This window comes from Rhinoraja longicauda, chromosome 18 (assembly GCF_053455715.1).
Source record: "Rhinoraja longicauda isolate Sanriku21f chromosome 18, sRhiLon1.1, whole genome shotgun sequence".
NCBI lineage: Eukaryota > Metazoa > Chordata > Chondrichthyes > Rajiformes > Arhynchobatidae > Rhinoraja > Rhinoraja longicauda.
The window spans coordinates 29,272,984-29,290,076 of NC_135970.1; positions in this window are offsets into that span (position 1 = coordinate 29,272,984).

A 17,093-nucleotide genomic window follows, 5' to 3' on the forward strand; every position below is an offset into this window, starting at 1 on the left:
GCAGGATAGGCTTCCAAGACTGCCTGTTATCAATTTGATGGAGTCAGGACTTTTGACAGGAATGGTAAAGTGTCCTTTACTTTAGAATGACATGAAGGTTCATAACAACTTTGTAGAATTACCAGCAAGAACATTTATTTTATGACCTATGTACTCCAGATCTAAAGCGAAAGTGTAAATAAATTATTGAAAGCAGGATTGAATTTTTATTTTAGTTGTGACTAGTCTGAGGCTTCATTTGGTCACATTTGTTCTGCAATTTAGTTTTAGAGATACGGCACAGAAACACAGCACCAGTTCCATGTTATCCCCCTTTTGCATTCATTCCCGACACACTGTGGCAATTTACAGAGGGCAATCAACCTACAAACCCACACATCTTTGGGAAACTGGAGCACCCAGAGATAATCCCCACATGGTCACAGGGAGAACATGCAAACTCCACTTAGACGGCACCCGAGGTCAGGATTGAACCCGGGTCTCTGGCATTGTGAGGCAGCAGCTCTACCAGCTGCACCACTGTGCCGCCATGTCTTACACGAGCAGTCAACGTAGTGGCCAGCATCCTTGTGCAGTGTTCTCACTACTGCCCCTAGTGTCCACAACCTAGGGGTGAACGGGGCGGGAGTGCTGCAAGGTGCATGTGAGTTGGATAAATGCCTCACTTCACCTCAGCAAGTAGAACAATGAAACTCTCAGAACTTCGCCTTAAACGCTCTAACCAGTAACCAACAAGCAACATCGGGATTATTTTCTGTCCGCGAACAAACGACTTCAGGAATGGATGAAGATTGAACAAAGACCTAGTCAAACAGTCACAAGGCATGGAAACAGGCCCTTCAGCCATACTTGCCCATGCCGACCAAGATGCCCCATGTTCCCCAGTCCGACTTGCCTGCTTTTGCCCCACATCCCTCTAAACCTTTCCTATCCATGTACCTGTCCAAATATCTTTTAAATGTTGTTATAGTACCCGCCTCAACTACCTCTTCTGACAGCTCATTCCATATATCCACCCTCTGAGTGAAAACATCACCCATCAGGATCCTATTAAATCTTGCCCTCTCATCGTGAACATACTGTATGTCCTCTGGTTCTTGATTCCCCTACTCTGGGTAAGAGACTCTGTGCATTCACCTTATCTATTCTCCTCATTATTTTATACGTTACCCGTAGATTGTGAGGGTAAAACAAAATACCGTGAACATCCGAGTAACAATAATAAAAAAGTATGATTTAGAGGAAGGTTATTTGCCTGAAAATATTTTCAGAAAATTTTTAGAACAAGTAAAATAGGTAAGGAAGGTTCCTGGATACAATTAACATGGTCATCCTGCAATGGAGACCACATTAACTGCCATGATTCATGTTTTTATCACACCTTTCCCCTCACCTCTTTCGACCCGCTACCTCCCCTCCATCAGTACCCCAAGCCGAAACTTAATTCTTAATTGTTACAATTTCTCATGTAAGTTATAATATTTACTTCAAAGCCAGGAGCCACAGAATAAAAGGACATACCTTTAGAAAGATGAAGAGGAATTTCTTCAGTCGAGAGCGTGGTGAGTCTGTGGAATTCATTGCCTAAAACATTGAGTATTTTTAAAATGGCGATTGATAGGTTCTTGATTATTAAGGGCATCAAAGATTATGGGGAGAAGGAAGGAGAATGGGGTTGAGAGAGAAAGATTGATCAGCCATGATTTAATGACAGAGTAGACTCGTTGGGCTGAATGGCCTAATCCTGCTTCTATGTCTTATGATCATATAAACAGGATTCTATCAGAATGGGGTCAATCAGTAAACTGTAATGTAACCAGAAGGATGGAAGAAATTTTTACGAGGCAAAAAAATCTCAGCAGCAACTGATGCAATTTCTTGCATTTAAGCAAAAAATGTCAGATGCCTGTGGAAGATGGGTCATTTCATCTTGTCACATCAGGACCAGTGTGACCTTGAGATCAATGGTCAGTGTGGATTCAGTGGGCTGAAGGGCCTGGTTCCATGCTGTAGATAGGGAGGACAGCCAGAACATTTTAGGAAAGCACAGTGGCACAGCTGGCAGAGACCCAGGGCCAGCCTAACAATGCCAGAGGCCCAGGTTTGATCCTGATCTCGGGTACTGTCTGTGTGGAGTTTGCACATTCTCTCAATGACCGCATTGGTTTCCTCCCGGTGCTCCAGTTTCCACCCATACTTCTCCAAAAGACGTGCAGGTTTGTAGGTTGATAGGACCTCTGTAAATTGCCCGCTAGGATGTAGGGAGTGGGTGAGAAAGTGGGATAACATTGAACTAGTGCGAAGGGCAGGTTGGCTTGGACTCGGTGGGCCGAAGGGCCTGTCTCCATGTTGTATCACTTAAACTTAAGTTAAATCTCCACTCTGGTATCTTCTTTTCTTGCAGCCCTCAATAAGTAGCATTAGCTACCAATAATTTATGTATCTCAATTTTAAAATGAACAATCAGTGAAATTCCAGTTACTGTTTATAGGGCCTCAAAATTTATATAATTCTTCGTAGAATTCTTTGGGTGGCACAGTTGCACAGCGGTAGAGTTGCTGCCTTACAATGCCAGCAACCCGGGTTCCATCCTGACTACGGGTGCTGTCTGCACAGAGTTTGTACGTTCTCCCCGTGACCGCGTGGGTTTTCTCCAGGTGTTCCAGTTCCCTCCCACATTCTAAAGACGTGCAGGTTTGTAGGTTAATTTTACCATGGTAAAATTGTCCCAAGTGTGTAGGATAGTGTTAGTGCACAGGGTGATTGCTGTTCGGCGCAGACTCGGGAGGCCAGATGGGCCTGTTTACGTGCCATATCTCTAAAGTCTAAAGTTTAAAGTATGGAGCAGTATATCCGAACTACAATGCCCCAACTTGGTTAGCAAGACCCTCGGCCAGTGAAAATAATTTTAACTTACATCAGTTTCCCTTAATAACTTCCCTTGGAATGTTCAGTCAAATCACCAAGAACCTTTACCATATAATCACCATAGAATGGATGCAAGCTTAAGATTGAAACTTTTGCTCGTAACTCAACATTGGGTCAAGGTCTCAATCTAATATATCTGAGCAATACAAGTACATCTGATTCTTCCAATGGAGTGGTGCCCACTGTACCTTTGTGTGTGGTCTAATGGTCTATCTATAATGGGAGAACAACATTTATTTATTTTCTTGAACTCCAGGCCTTTCAATATAAGACCAAGGACTTGGGGGCGGCACAATGGCGCAGCTGTAGAGTTGCTGCTTTACAGTGAATGATACACTACTTCCTGTACAGACCCTCAGCAGATGGCGCCACTTCCACAAGGGCCACAGGAAGTACAGATCCATTTGTATCCTTATCTCTGAAAGAAAAGAAAATTGCATTTATATAGCTATAGAGCCTGGTTTGGGAACAGCTCCACCCAAGACCACAAGAAATTGCAGAGAATTGTGGACGCAGCCCAGACCATCAGACAAACCAACCTCCCTTCCATTGACCGCTATCTACACTTCACGCTGCCTCGGCAAGGCCACCAGCATAATCAAGGACTAGTCTCACCCTGGTCACTCCCTCTTCTCCCCTCTCCCATCAGGCTAGAGGTACAGAAGTGTGTAAATGCACACCTCCAGATTCAGGACAGGTTCTTCCCAGCTGTTATCAGGCAACTGAACCACCCTATCAGGGGCCCTGAGCTGCTATCTACCTCATTGGGGACCCTCGGACTATCTCCGAGAAATTCTGACTTTGCTGGACATTATCTTACACTAAATGTTATTCCCTTTATCTGTACACTGTGCACAGTTTGATTGTAATCATGTATAGTCTTTCTTCAGACTGATTAGCATGAAAGAAAAGCTTTTCACTGTACCAGTACAAGTAATAATAAACTTAACTAGACTAGACTAAACTAAACCTTTTCTTAGCAGGTTCCATAATCTGCAGCCCATTGTAGTTCCTCAGTCTGTGTTGCTATCTCCACTCTTCCTTCTCCCACCTACCAATCAACCCAATCCATGGGTTCAAATAGGGGGTGGGGGCTGGCGAGCAGATAAAACAATGGGGGGTGGGAAGAAGGGGTGCAGTGGAAGGAGTTCTTAATGCAGGCTACCTCCCTGGTACTCGTTCAGCCCAGGTGAAGTCTTAACACAAAACAGTTATCCGTCCATTCCTTTCGCGAAAACTGCCTGGCCCACTGAGTTACTCCAGCACTTAATGTCTTACTAAAGGTGCCCACATCTATTACCAACAATCTATTGTGGAGCAACCTCATTGAAGCACCAGCCAAGAAGGCACATCAACCCCTCTACATCCTTAGACTGGGGACATTCGGCATGTCTCCAATGACTCTTACCAACTTCTGCAGATGAACCATAGAAAGCATACTGTCGGAGTGCATCACAGTTTGGTTTGGGACCAGGTCTGCCCAACAATGCAATAAATTGCAGTGAGCTTCAATGGACGTTAGCTGCTGTGGACCTGTTGGGTCCAAACCTGTCCTGCATTGGTCTAGTACCCGCCCCTCCCCTCCCCTCCCCCACTCTCCCCTCCCCCACTCCTCACTCCCCACTCCCCCCTTCCCCTCCCCCCACTCACCCACTCCACCCCCCCTCAACCCCCCTTATCTCCGCCTCCTCCCCTCACCCACACCCACTCCATCCCCCCTTCATTGGCCGTTGCTCCCGTCACTCGTGCGGGTCCCATCCCCTCCCATCCTTCTGGTCCCGCCTCTTCTGCTCTCCTCACCCCCCCTCATTGGCTGCCACACATGCCAATCAAATGGCAATCTCAAAATGGCAATCTCCCATTGAGATGTCCAACACGGAGGTATTACTGTGGCTGAGGGGCACGGCAAGTGGGAAAGGGATTTATTAAAGTTTAAAATATCAATGACTTTTAAAATATAACAACAATGTGAACGAAACTTGCTACTGCGCACCGCAGGACAATGGTGAGTAAGGTGGGCCTAAAATTATTGTGCTATAGACAATAGACAATAGACAATAGACAATAGGTGCAGGAGTAGGCCATTCAGCCCTATCGTGTACCATTTTGGCTGTATTTCGGGAACAAACATACATACAAACAAACAACTCCTCAAATACAGCTTCAGAGTTTGATCAGAATAATCTATTGATCACTTTGGAATAAATTGGTTACAACATTAAAAAAATACAGATTATAGAAACAAGGAACTGCAGATGCTGGTTTACCATGCAAAGACCCATAGTGCTGGAGTAACTTAGCAGGTTAGGAAAGAAAATCTATTCACTGTACATCAGTACACGTAACAATAATAAACTAAACGATCTATAAAATAAAATAAACTTGGTGCTGTCATAACGTTTAAGAAACATTTTGACAGGTACATGGATAGGAAAGGTTTAGAGGGATATGGACCAAGCGCAGCAGGTGGGCCTAGCGTAGCTGGGGCATGGGCAAGTTGGGCCAAAAGGGCCTGTTTGCACACTCGATGACTAAACTAAAACTGAGAAGCATAATGAAGAACATGGATAGGTGACGTTTCGGGTCAGGACCTTTCTTTAAAATAAGCAGCTTGCTCTCTTGATTTGTCCAGGGTGAAATAGCAACAGAAGTTTTTAATCCAGGAATATGAAACTACCAGAGCACTCAAAGAGTTAAGGATTTGCTGACAATTCGTCTTTCAAAGTTTGGAGAGAGAACTCATCTCAGAGACGTCAGAATTTGTTTCACTTTGGGCAAGAGAGTAGAGGTGAGGGGATCTGAATGCCCCTGTCTGAGGGCCTCTTCTTTGGCACAGCTGGATCGAGAGAACGTCATTTTCAGCTCCATTTCCCCGAGACCGGTTTCCTGTTTGGTGGGGTTTTACTTTCTAACATTACAGGAAGAATTTTTTTAAAAGCCACAAACTAAGGCTCGGCTGAACACACAGCAGGCGAGGAAAACTAGGGGTAATTTTTCTTTTTGATTTGCGAGTGAAAAGGGGAGACAAAGGATGGATGACTTGGAACGCAGGCGTGAAATGCGGAGACAGAAACGCGAAGAGCTTTGGCGTCAAGCGGAGAGGTACGATGTGTTCTTGTTTTGATTGCAGCCCTCTCTCAGCTTCTGCACTTTGCAGAAAGCCGCAGTGCAGTGGCGTTAAAGCATTAATAACCCACAGGAACTGCAGACCCACTTTTGTTACCATTTGGTTTGCTAAACAGTCAAGTGCACTGTTACCTGTTAATTTAACTGATTGTTTTAACTGAATTGAAACATTTGAGTCATAAACACTAACTGGCCACTGGTACCTTCAACTCTGAACTGCTGAATGTTGCAACCCAATGAAGGGGGGTCACAAAATCCAAATATTCTTATGCGCTGTAGTAACTTTAGTAGAAATTGTTCGGATTTTTGCTTTCTTTTACAATGTTGGAGGCTATTTTCCTGAACGTGTAAATACCTCTCACGACTGAAGATGATCCGTGCGTGGTATGTTGTGGATGCTGCTTTAATCAGCTGGGCCTAGCTCTTACTTTGGAAACGAGAACAGAACATTTGTTGCCTGTTTAACCCTTTTTGGCACATTCTGTTAAAGTGGAGAAACTGAGGAAAAGTTTATATCCTTCCGTGGACTCGTGAAGACCCCCTGCATAGCTTTCACCAACATCTCACTCAAATCCCTTCTCACCTCAGAGTGGTGATTTCCTCTTTGCAATTAAGGGTGGCACAGTAGTGTTGCTGCCTTACAATCCAGACACCCGGGTTTGATCCTGACGGCTGGTGCTGCCTGTACAGAGCTTGAATGTTCTCTCTGTGACCCCATGGGTTTTCTCTGTGTGCTCAATAGACAATAGGTGCAGGAGTAGGCCATTCGGCCCTTCGAGCCACCACCACCATTCAATGTGATCATGGCTGATCATTCACAATCAGTACCCCGTTCCTGCCTTCTCCCCATACCCCCTGACTCCGCTATCCTTAAGAGCTCTATCCAGCTCTCTCTTGAATGCATTCAGAGAATTGGCCTCCACTGCCTTCTGAGGCAGAGAATTCCACAGATTTACAACTCTCTGACTGAAAAAGTTTTTCCTCATCTCCGTTCTAAATGGCCTACCCCTTATTCTTAAACTGTGGCCCCTGGTTCAGGACTCCCACCAACATTGGGAACATGTTTCCTGCCTCTAACGTGTCCAACCCTTAATAATCTTATATGTTTCGATAAGATCCCCTCTCATCCTTCTAAATTCCAGTGTATACAAGCCTACTTCTAAATTCCAGTGTATACAAGCCTTCCGTTTTCTTTCCCCACACTGTGCAGGTTTGGAGGTTAATCAGCTTCTGTAAATTGTCCCTGGCGTGTAAGATAGATCTAGTGTACAAGTGATCATTGGTCGGCATGGACTCGGTGGGCTGAAGGGCCTGTTTCCACACTGAATCTCTAAACTAAACTAAACTAAACTAATTACAGAGCTTTTATCCACATCTTAACCCCCTTCTCACCTTAGAGTGTGGATTTTCTCTTTACATCAAAGGGCGATGCAATGGCAAAACTAGTAGGCTGTAGCCTCACAGTGCCGGGGACCCAGCTTCTCTCCTGATCTTGGGTGCTGTCTGCGTGGAGTTTTCACACTCTCTCTGTGACTGCATGGATTTCCTCCGGGTGCTCCGGCTTCCTCCCACATCCCAAAGACGTGCCAGTTTGTAATTGTCCTCTGCAAATTGCCTCTACAGTGCAGGGAGCGGGTGAAAAGTTGGGATAACATTGATCCAGTGTGAACGGGTGACTGATGGTCGGCGAGGACTCAGTGGGCCGAAGAGTTGGTTTCCATGCTGCATCTTTCAATCAATCCATTACTCAATTTTCCGTATCCAAGCTAAAAACCCAAATGGATTTACAGGATTCACGGAGTCAGAGGACCAATTATCATGTGGAGAAAAGACTTAGAAATGTTATTGTGGAGTGCAGCTTTTATAAGCAGTATATCGTGGGGTTTTATCGTTACTTATAAAGGCCAATCTCTTGGTCGTGAAGAATTTTCAATGGGAATTTGTTCTTCCTTGAGATAACATTGCTGAATTCTGTAAAGGTCCTCAGTAAATGGCAGATCCACCCCTTTCAACCACTGCCACCACAGGACACCCCACTTCCCCCCACCCCCTATACCCCCTGCCAACATGATTCAGTTTAGTCTGAAGGAGGGTCCTGACCCAAAATGCCGTTTGTCCATTCCCTCTGCAGATATAGCCTGAGCCACTGAGTTCCTCCAGCACTTTCTGTTTTTCTCAAGATTCCAGCATCTGCAGTTCCTCAAGCCTCCATAGATAGAGTTAGCTGCCTTCTAATATACTCCAGAGCCTTCAGTCTTTCCCCCGATCCCAAATATTTTCGATACGCCGACACCTTTTTAATCAGAGTCCCTCTCTGCCCCCGCAATCTTCCTCCAATACCTGTGATCTTCTGTCCCAGCATCTCTGCATTCCCAATCGCCTCCCTTTAGCACAAACTCCACTTCTCGCCCTCTCCCCAATCTCATTCCTAACCACCCGAGCAAATTGCAGAGGGTTGTAGATGCCGTCCAGTCCATTGCACAGACCAGGCTTGCCACCATTGACCAGCTACACGTCACACTGCCTCGGCAAACAGCCAACACAATTAAAGACTTGTCCGACCCCGGTCATTCCTTCTTCTCCCCGTCACCCTCCATACCTCTCGTTTCCCTCTCCCCTGATTCTCGGTATGAAGAAGGGTTTCGACCCGAAACGCCACCTATTCCTTTTCTCCAGAGATGCTGCCTGAGTTGCTGCTGCCTTGTGTGTCTACCCATCTCTTTTAATTCCTTCCGACAGAATAGACAGAATCTCCAGCCCATATTCAAATACATGACGTTAAATGGACTGTTTAATCACCCAGAGAGGTAGCCCTGCGTGCCAAAGGCTTGCAAAGTCAATGGCTTTGTGCAGGATCTGTTAGCTGCTGGATTTGTTAGCTCCACGGAAAGACGGTTCACTGAAACTTGAAAGAGTAATCCTGCGTGCTGGGAAATGCACCAGTCAGGACGCAGCTGAAACTGATTAGTCTGTCAGGACAGAGTCTTGTGGACCGCTGTTTATTTAGACTAATCCTAGCAGGCAGAGCGTGAGAATTTGCAGAAACTTGGCAAAAGTTTGTGAAAAAATATCCCCATGTTTGCACCTACCATCAGAACTCACCGGTTCTGATGTCAAGTGTTGCTCTTTTTTGTTAAGAAAGCTGTGAATAGTTTAGGTGCTTGGGTTTGTGATGAGGAATAGGATGAAGGAATGGGTGAGACTGCCCCGTTAGTAGATTCTCCCACCCTTAAAGTCACCCTGCCTCCTTCCCCTTCTTCACACACTCATCTCCCATCCCCCAGTTTCCTTTCATCCTGTCTCTCACCTCCTGCCCCTTACACTACTTATATCCCTCCCTCTGGCTTTACATTTCACACCTCTTCTCTCCTTATCTGACAACCTTTTTTCTCCTTTTTTCACCACCAGCCTTTGCCATTTACTTCACCCATCAAACCCCATCCTCACCTGTATCCACCTATCACTTGCCACCCCCGCCTCCCTTTTCCAGCTTCTACAATCACTCTGAGGAATGGTCCCGACCCGACCCGACCCGACCCTGTCTGCCCATTCCCTTCCACAGATGCTGTCTGAACCGTTGAGCTACTCTAGCACTTGAATGGGATTTTGTATTGTTACACATGAGATTTGGGTCCATTGGACTTTGAATCAAAATATATTGGATGCTACAGGAATCTAAACGAAAACTGATTCCAATATTGCTGATCTCTTCCTAATTCAGTTGTACTTAGAATTGTAGACTCATACAATCAAAGCGCATGGAAACAGGCCCTTTGGCCCACTTTGCCATGCTGACCAAGATGCCCCATCTACGCCAGTACCTTCTGCCCATATCGGACCCATATTCCTCCAGCACTTTGTGCTTTGCTCAAGATTTCAGCGTCCTCAGTTTTATTCTGGATCTCTACTATCTTTATTACTTCACGGCACGGTGGCGTAGCGGTAGAGTTGCTGCCTTATAGAGCAAGGGAACCCGGTTTGGTCGTGACTACGAGCGCTGTCTGTACTGAGTTTGTTCACTCTCCCTGTGACCACGTGTGTTACCTCCCACATCCCGAAGACATGCGGGTTTGTAGGTTAATCGGCCTTTGTAAATTGTCTCTAGTGTGGAGGATAGATGCAGTGTGTACGGGCGATCGATGGTCGTCGCGGACTCGGTGGGCCGAAGGGCTTGTTTCCACGCTGTGTCTCTAAAACTAAGGCTAAAACTAAAACTGAGCATCAATAGTTACTGCAGCAGTCTGTGCTCTGACAGCGTTGTTTCACTTGTCATGTGTGCGCTGAATGCACTGCGGAGCTGGCTGTGAATTCTGTCTGTCATCAGTCTCTGATAAATGGTGCAGCAGACAGCAGACAGTCACTCCTACTTTGATCTGGTGGCCAAATTCAATAAAGGACATAATCTAATATAACTTCCAGATTGTACATTCTGTGCAGTTGCCATAGATACTGGGCCTTTATTTAGTTTAACCACAAGTTAAAAACTGTGTGTGACTCTGGTGAAAGGCTTTGAGATAACAGATAGTACTGGGTTAAGGTATGAGGAATGTTTTGGGTCTGTACTCACTGGAGTTTAGAAGGACGGGGAGGATCCCATTGAAATGTACCGAATAATGGAATAATGGATGTGCAGAGGCTGTTTCCGCTAATGGGAGAGTCTAGGACCAGAGGGCACAGCCTCAGAGTAAAAGGACGCACCTTTAGATTGGAGATGAGGAGGAATTTCTTTAGCCAGAGGGTGGTGAATCTGTGGAATTCATTGCTGCAGGAGGTATGGAAGCCTGGAGTAGTCAGCCATAGAACGCAGGACAGCAAACATAGAACAACAAACATGGAACGTAGAACAGTACAGCACAACAACAGGCCCTTCAGCCCTCAGTGTCTGTGTTGAACAAGATGCTAAGATGAGATTTGTAGGAAGGAACTGCAAATGCTGGTTTACAACGAAGATAGACGTAAAATGATGGAGTAACTCAGCGGGCAGGCAGCATCTCTGGATAGAAGGAATGGGTGACATTTCGGGTTGAGACTCTTCTTCAGACCTTCCTTTCTCTCCAGAGATGCTGTCTGTCCCGCTGAGTTACTTCAGCATTTTGTGTCTATCTTCAGCCAAGATGAAATTGGCAGATGGTGCAGGCTTGAGGTGCCATGGGTCTACTCCTGTGTTCACAGGGATGGCACAGTGGCACAGTGGTAGAGTTGCTGCCTTACAGCCCCAGAGACCCGGGTTCAATCCTGACCACGGGTGCTGTCTATACGGAGTTTGCATGTTCACCCTGTGACTGTGTGGGTTTTCTCCGAGTGCTCTGGTTTCCTCCCACATTCCAAAAACGTGCAGGTTTGGAGGTTAATTGGCTTCTGTAAAATCGTCCTTAGTGTGTAGGATAAAACTAGTGCATGAGTGATTGCTGATCGGGAAGAACTCGGTGGGATGAAGGGCTTATTTCCACACTGTACCTCTAAACTAAACAAAACTAAACTTAGACAGCGAGGGCAGCAGATGTAGATTTGCTCGAGTAATGCGCCATGCAACAGTGGTGTGGGCTTCCACTCGGTAAGGCCGGACCTCTACTGGCCTGCTAGGGAAACATTCTAAGATGATGCAACCTCTGCCCTCACCAACACCCCACACAACCCCAACTCCACCCCATCCTCCACAGGATATGAGCAATGTAGTCAGCCTGTGGTTTCTCACAAACCCAATAATGCAAATCAAGATGCAGAGAGGTCGGGGGAGAGGGAGACACAGAGATAAGGAAGGGTAAGGTGTGAAAACAAGACATCAAAGGAGATGGAGATGGAAAATGGAAGATGAAGATGGCAAATGTAGAATAGATCATTCTATATGTTTCACATCTATTCAAAGATGTAAAATAGCTGTGCCACTGTGCGATCCCTGTCAACACAGAAGTAGACCCACGGCACCTCAAGCCTGCACCATCTGCCAATTTCACCTTGGCTGAAGATAGACACATAATGCTGAAGTAACTCAGCGGGACAGACAGCATCTCTGGAGAGAAGGGAACGTCTGAAGAAGGGTCTCAACCCGAATAGATTGAACATTTACATTTTCCTTGAACTTCAATTCTTTTGATGTCTCGTTTTCACACCTTACCCTTCCTTATCTCTTTGTCTCCCTCTCAGCCTGAAGAAGGGTCTCAACCCGAAAACGACACCCATTCCTTCTATCCAGAGATGCCGCCTGGCCCGCTGAGTTACTCCAGCGTTTTGTGTCTACCTTCGGTGTAAACCAGCGTCTGCAGTTCCTTCCATCACACGTAGAGAGGTCTGCAGGCAGCCTCAGCTCACAGAGGGCAGACCTGTTGGATCGGCCAGCGTCAAGGTGGTGCAGCTGGATGAGCTGCCAGCTTGCCAGTGCTGAGCCGCTGCCTCGCTAGCTCCCTTCCAGCGCTATCCCTGACCAGCCGTCTCTCTGCATGGTCTTAGTGCCCAGTGACCACCCAGCCTTGCTGTGATGAAGTCAATGTTTCCTGGGCGTGGGAGAGCAAAGTGCTGGGCACAACCTCCCAGCGCCTGAATGGACTTCTTCACTAATTTAGAATAGAATAGAAGAACACTTTATTGTCACGTGTGACTAGGCACGGTGAAATCCTTTGCTTGCCAACCCAAATAGCGGCTGCCTATGGAGCTGGCAAAGTTACAAAGTGCGCCGGCTCATCCTTTTGTTTCCCCCCACCTCCCTCAAGGTGCCCCCCCCCCCTCGCTGGGTCCTCAGTGTCCTTTGTTCTTTCCCCCCCCCCATTACCCATTGTTCTCCCCCCACCTCCCTCAAGGTGCCGCCCCCCCCCTCGCTGGGTCCCCATTGTCCTTTGTTCTTCCCCCCCCCCCATTGCCCATTGTTCTCCCCCCACCTCCCTCAAGGGGGGCCCCTTCTCGCTGGTTCCCCATTGTCCTGTGTTCTTCCCCTCCCCCCCCCCAATTGCCCATTGTTCTCCCCCCACCTCCCTCAAGGTGCCCCCCCCCTCGCCGGGTCCCCATTGTCCTTTGTTCTTCCCCTCCCCCCCATTACCCATTGTTCTCCCCCCACCTCCCTCAAGGGGGGCCCCCTCTCGCTGGGTCCCCATTGTCCTGTGTTCTTCCCCTCCCCCCCCCCCAATTGCCCATTGTTCTCCCCCTACCTCCCTCAAGGTGCCCCCCCCCCCTTGCTGGGTCCCCATTGTCCTGTGTTCTTCCCCTCCCCCCCCCCATTGGCCATTGTTCTCCCCCCACCTCCCTCAAGGCCCCCCCCCCCCCCCCTCTCGCCGGGTCCTCCATTGTAATTTACAGCAGGAATGCCCCCGTGAATGTTCAGACTCAATGCCCAGGAGCATGATAATGAGTCAGTGGTGGACAATGGCGCTACCGGTAGAGCCGCTGCCGCACAGCGCCAGAGACCTGGGTTCGATCCTGACCACGGGTGCTGCCTGTACGCGGTTTGCATGTTCACCCCGTGACCATGTGGGTTTCCTCCGGGTGCTGGCGGTTTCCTCCCGCATTCCCAAAGATGTTCACGCCATCTTTCATACCATCATGCACAACTCTGCCTTTTATTGTTCAGCCTCCAACCTTGGGTATTCCCTCTGTAAACCTCTTGAGCTATCCACCTCTTAGGTGGAATTCTCTGACTCAGAAGGCAGTGGAGGCCGATTCTCTGGATGCTTTCAAGAGAGGTAGATAGAGCTCTTAATGATCGTGGAGTCAAGGGATATGGGGAGAGGGCAGGAACGGAGTTCTGATTGTGGATTATCAGCCATGATCACAGTGAATGGCTGTGCTGGCTCGAAGGGCCGAATGGCCTAGTCCTGCACCTATTGTCTATTGCCTATTGTCTATTGTCTACTCCTCCCTTAAGAACAACTTCTTTGAACTAGCTTTACTCACATTGAATTTAATTAAATACATTTTATTAGCCAAGTATGTATACATACAAGGAATTTGCATTGTTGCTTTATTGCAAGGATAAAAACACAATATATAGTAGACAATTAAAAAGAAAACATTATAATTTAAACATATGAAATAAAATACCAGAGCAAAAGGAGGCTGCAGACTTTTAGCTGTTGAGTAGAGCCACTGCTTGTGGAAAAAAAGCTGTTTTTATGTCTGGCTGTGGTTGCTTTGACAGTCCGGAGTCGCCTTCCAGAGGGAAGAGTTTGTGGCCAGGGTGAGAGGGGTCAGAGATGATCTTGCCCGCTCGCTTCCTGGCCCTTGCAGTGAACAGTTTGTCAATGGGGGGGAAGGTTGCAGCCAACAACCTTCTCGGCTGATCGAACGATGCGCTGCAGTCTCCGATGTCAAGCTTGGTGGCTGAGTCAAACCAGACCATGATGGAAAGGTGAGGACAGACTATATGATGGTAGTGTTAAACTGGACCATCATTGCCTGTGGCAGATTGTGTTTCCTTAGCTGCCGCAGGAAGTACAGTATAACTATAAAGTACAAAGTACCTTTATTGTCATCCAAAACATGTTTTTGGACGAAATTACATGACCCACAGTCAACAATGAGAGGTAATAAAAGAGAAAGCAATAAAACACACAATCACAAAAACCAACATAAAACAAAAAACATCCATCACAGTGAGTCTCCTGCAGTCACCTCCTCACTGTGATGGAAGGCCAGAATGTCTTTTCTATTCCCTGCCATCTTCTCCCGCGGTCAGGCGATGGAAATTGCCACGTCGGGGCAGTCGGGGCTCCCGACATTGAAGCCCCCGCCGGGCGGTGGAAGATCCCGCGGCCTATTCCAGGCCACGCCGAATGGTGAAAGGTCCGCAGCGGGCCGACCCAAGCCCCGTGATACGGGGCGGACGAAGACGCTTCCACTGCCGGAGCTCCCGAAGTCGGCCCCCACCCAGGGGCCTGTGAGCTTCCGATGTCCACAGGGCCCGCGGCCCTCGGCCGAAACCTCCGAAGGTGAGTCGCAGCCGCACTCGCAGCGCCACCACAGCCTCCGAAGGCAGCCAGCTCTGCAGGTGGTGAGTACAGTCCGGTCCGCGGGCTCTGCGAACCAGAGCCCAGGTGGTCCCAGCTGGAGGCCGCCAGCTCCAGGTGTTTGGCCGATGGTAGGCCGCAGCGGGAACGGAGACACCAACCAGAAAAAAGGTTGCGTCTCCGTTCGGAAGAGACAATTTTTAGAGTCCCCCCCTCCCTTGTTCGGCACAGAGCTTGAGGGTAGAGGGGGAAACATTGTCCGGTCCTGGAGATTTCCGTCTTTTCTGTCTCCTGAATAGCCTCTCCACCTCCTCAGTTTCTATTGTTAGTGATGGAGGTGGCCAGACTAATGTTGGGCAGCAAGGAGGGGGTGTGTAGTGGACGAGGGCCCAGTCTGGAGTCAGGCTGTGAGTAGGTGTTAAGTGGTGATTGGGGTGGAGTGGGTGGGGGAGGGGGGGAGGGGGTACCTGGGTTATGTTTCTGCATTTCAAACCTGCAGTAGAACTCGTTCAGGCCGTTGGTCAGCTGACGATTGTCCAAGGATTGTCCAACGATTTCCTCTTGTAGTTGGTGATTTCTTGCAAACCCTTCCACACTGAAGAAGAGTCATTAGCTGAGAACTTGCTCCTCAACTTCTCAGAGTACCTTTCCTTGGCGGCTCTGATTCCTCTTCTCAGCTTGTACTTGGCCTGTCTGTGGTGGTACTCTGTCTGTTGTCTAAGTGCATTCTTAGTTTAGTTTAGTTTAGTTTAGATATACAGTGCAGAAACCGTGCCCTTCGGCCCACTGAGTCCACACCGACCAGCAATCCCCGCACACTGACACCATCCTACACACACGAGAGACAATTTACAATTTTACCGAGTCAATTAGTCTACACACCAGTACATTTTTGGAGTGTGGGAGGAAACCGGAGCTCCCGGATAAAACCCACGCAGGTCACGGGGAGAACGTACAAACTCCATACAGACGGCACTGTAGTCAGGATCGAATCCGGTTCTCTGGCGCTGCAAGACAGCAACTCTACTGCTGCGCCAAAGTGCCTCTGATCTCTGAAGAACATGGACATGTGATATTTCGGGTCGGGAGATTCTGAAGGGTCCTGAGCTAAAAGGAATCTAACGAAGGGTCCCGACCCAAAATACCATCTATCCCTGTTCTCCACAGTTGCTGCCTGACCCACCAGCACTTTGTGTCGTTTTTAAATCTTAAATAAAACCTTGAGACGCAAAGATTTGCAATTTGCAGGCACCGTCTCTCCTATTCCATTAACTCCCCTCCAATGCTAATCTGCCTTAACATGACACGGACACCTGTTAAGACTATCGATTACCAAATATTCAGCAGCTTGGTTGAAATGTGACTCTTTCTGACCCGCTGATTAATAGCTGCCATTTAGCATTCAAATTGTAAATGGTGCCAAGAGTGAGTCAATGTTCCTGAAGCGTGGAAAAATCCACGTTGCTGCTACTGACTAGGATCATGGATCAGATTGTATTTGGCTGGGCTGTACCAATGAAGGCGGTAACGATATGTTCGATCATACAAGTAAAGTATATCAATCTGAAGCTACCAAATTATTCAGAGGCCAAAAGAGGCAGTAAACCTTGATTAATGAATGCCATCGGAAACATGAGTAGGTCATCTAATCTCCCAGATCCACCATGCCATTAAATTCGACCTGATTTAAGTGACATCTCGGCTCCATTTTCCTCCCATTTGGCTTCACGTCCCTTGATACCGTTTCCTAACAAAAATCCATTGAGCTCACGTCGTGGATGACCCGAACGGAGGCGACGGCTGCTATAGGTCTTGGTGGCCAGCCGCAGTTTGGGACTTTGTAAATGGCACCAAACCCTGGCGACTCTTGCACATGGACTCAGTCGGCTGTTTCTGTACATTCTATACTTAATGTGGGATTGTGTTTATGCACGACAATAATTTTACCGAACTGTATGCAAAAAAAGGGAATTTCACTCTACCTTGGTACATGCAATCATTCAGAATGGATCAGGCAACTGAGCCACCCCACCAACAACCAGAGCGCAGTGCTGAACTACTACATACCTCAGTGGAGACCTTCAGACTATCTTTGATCGGACATTA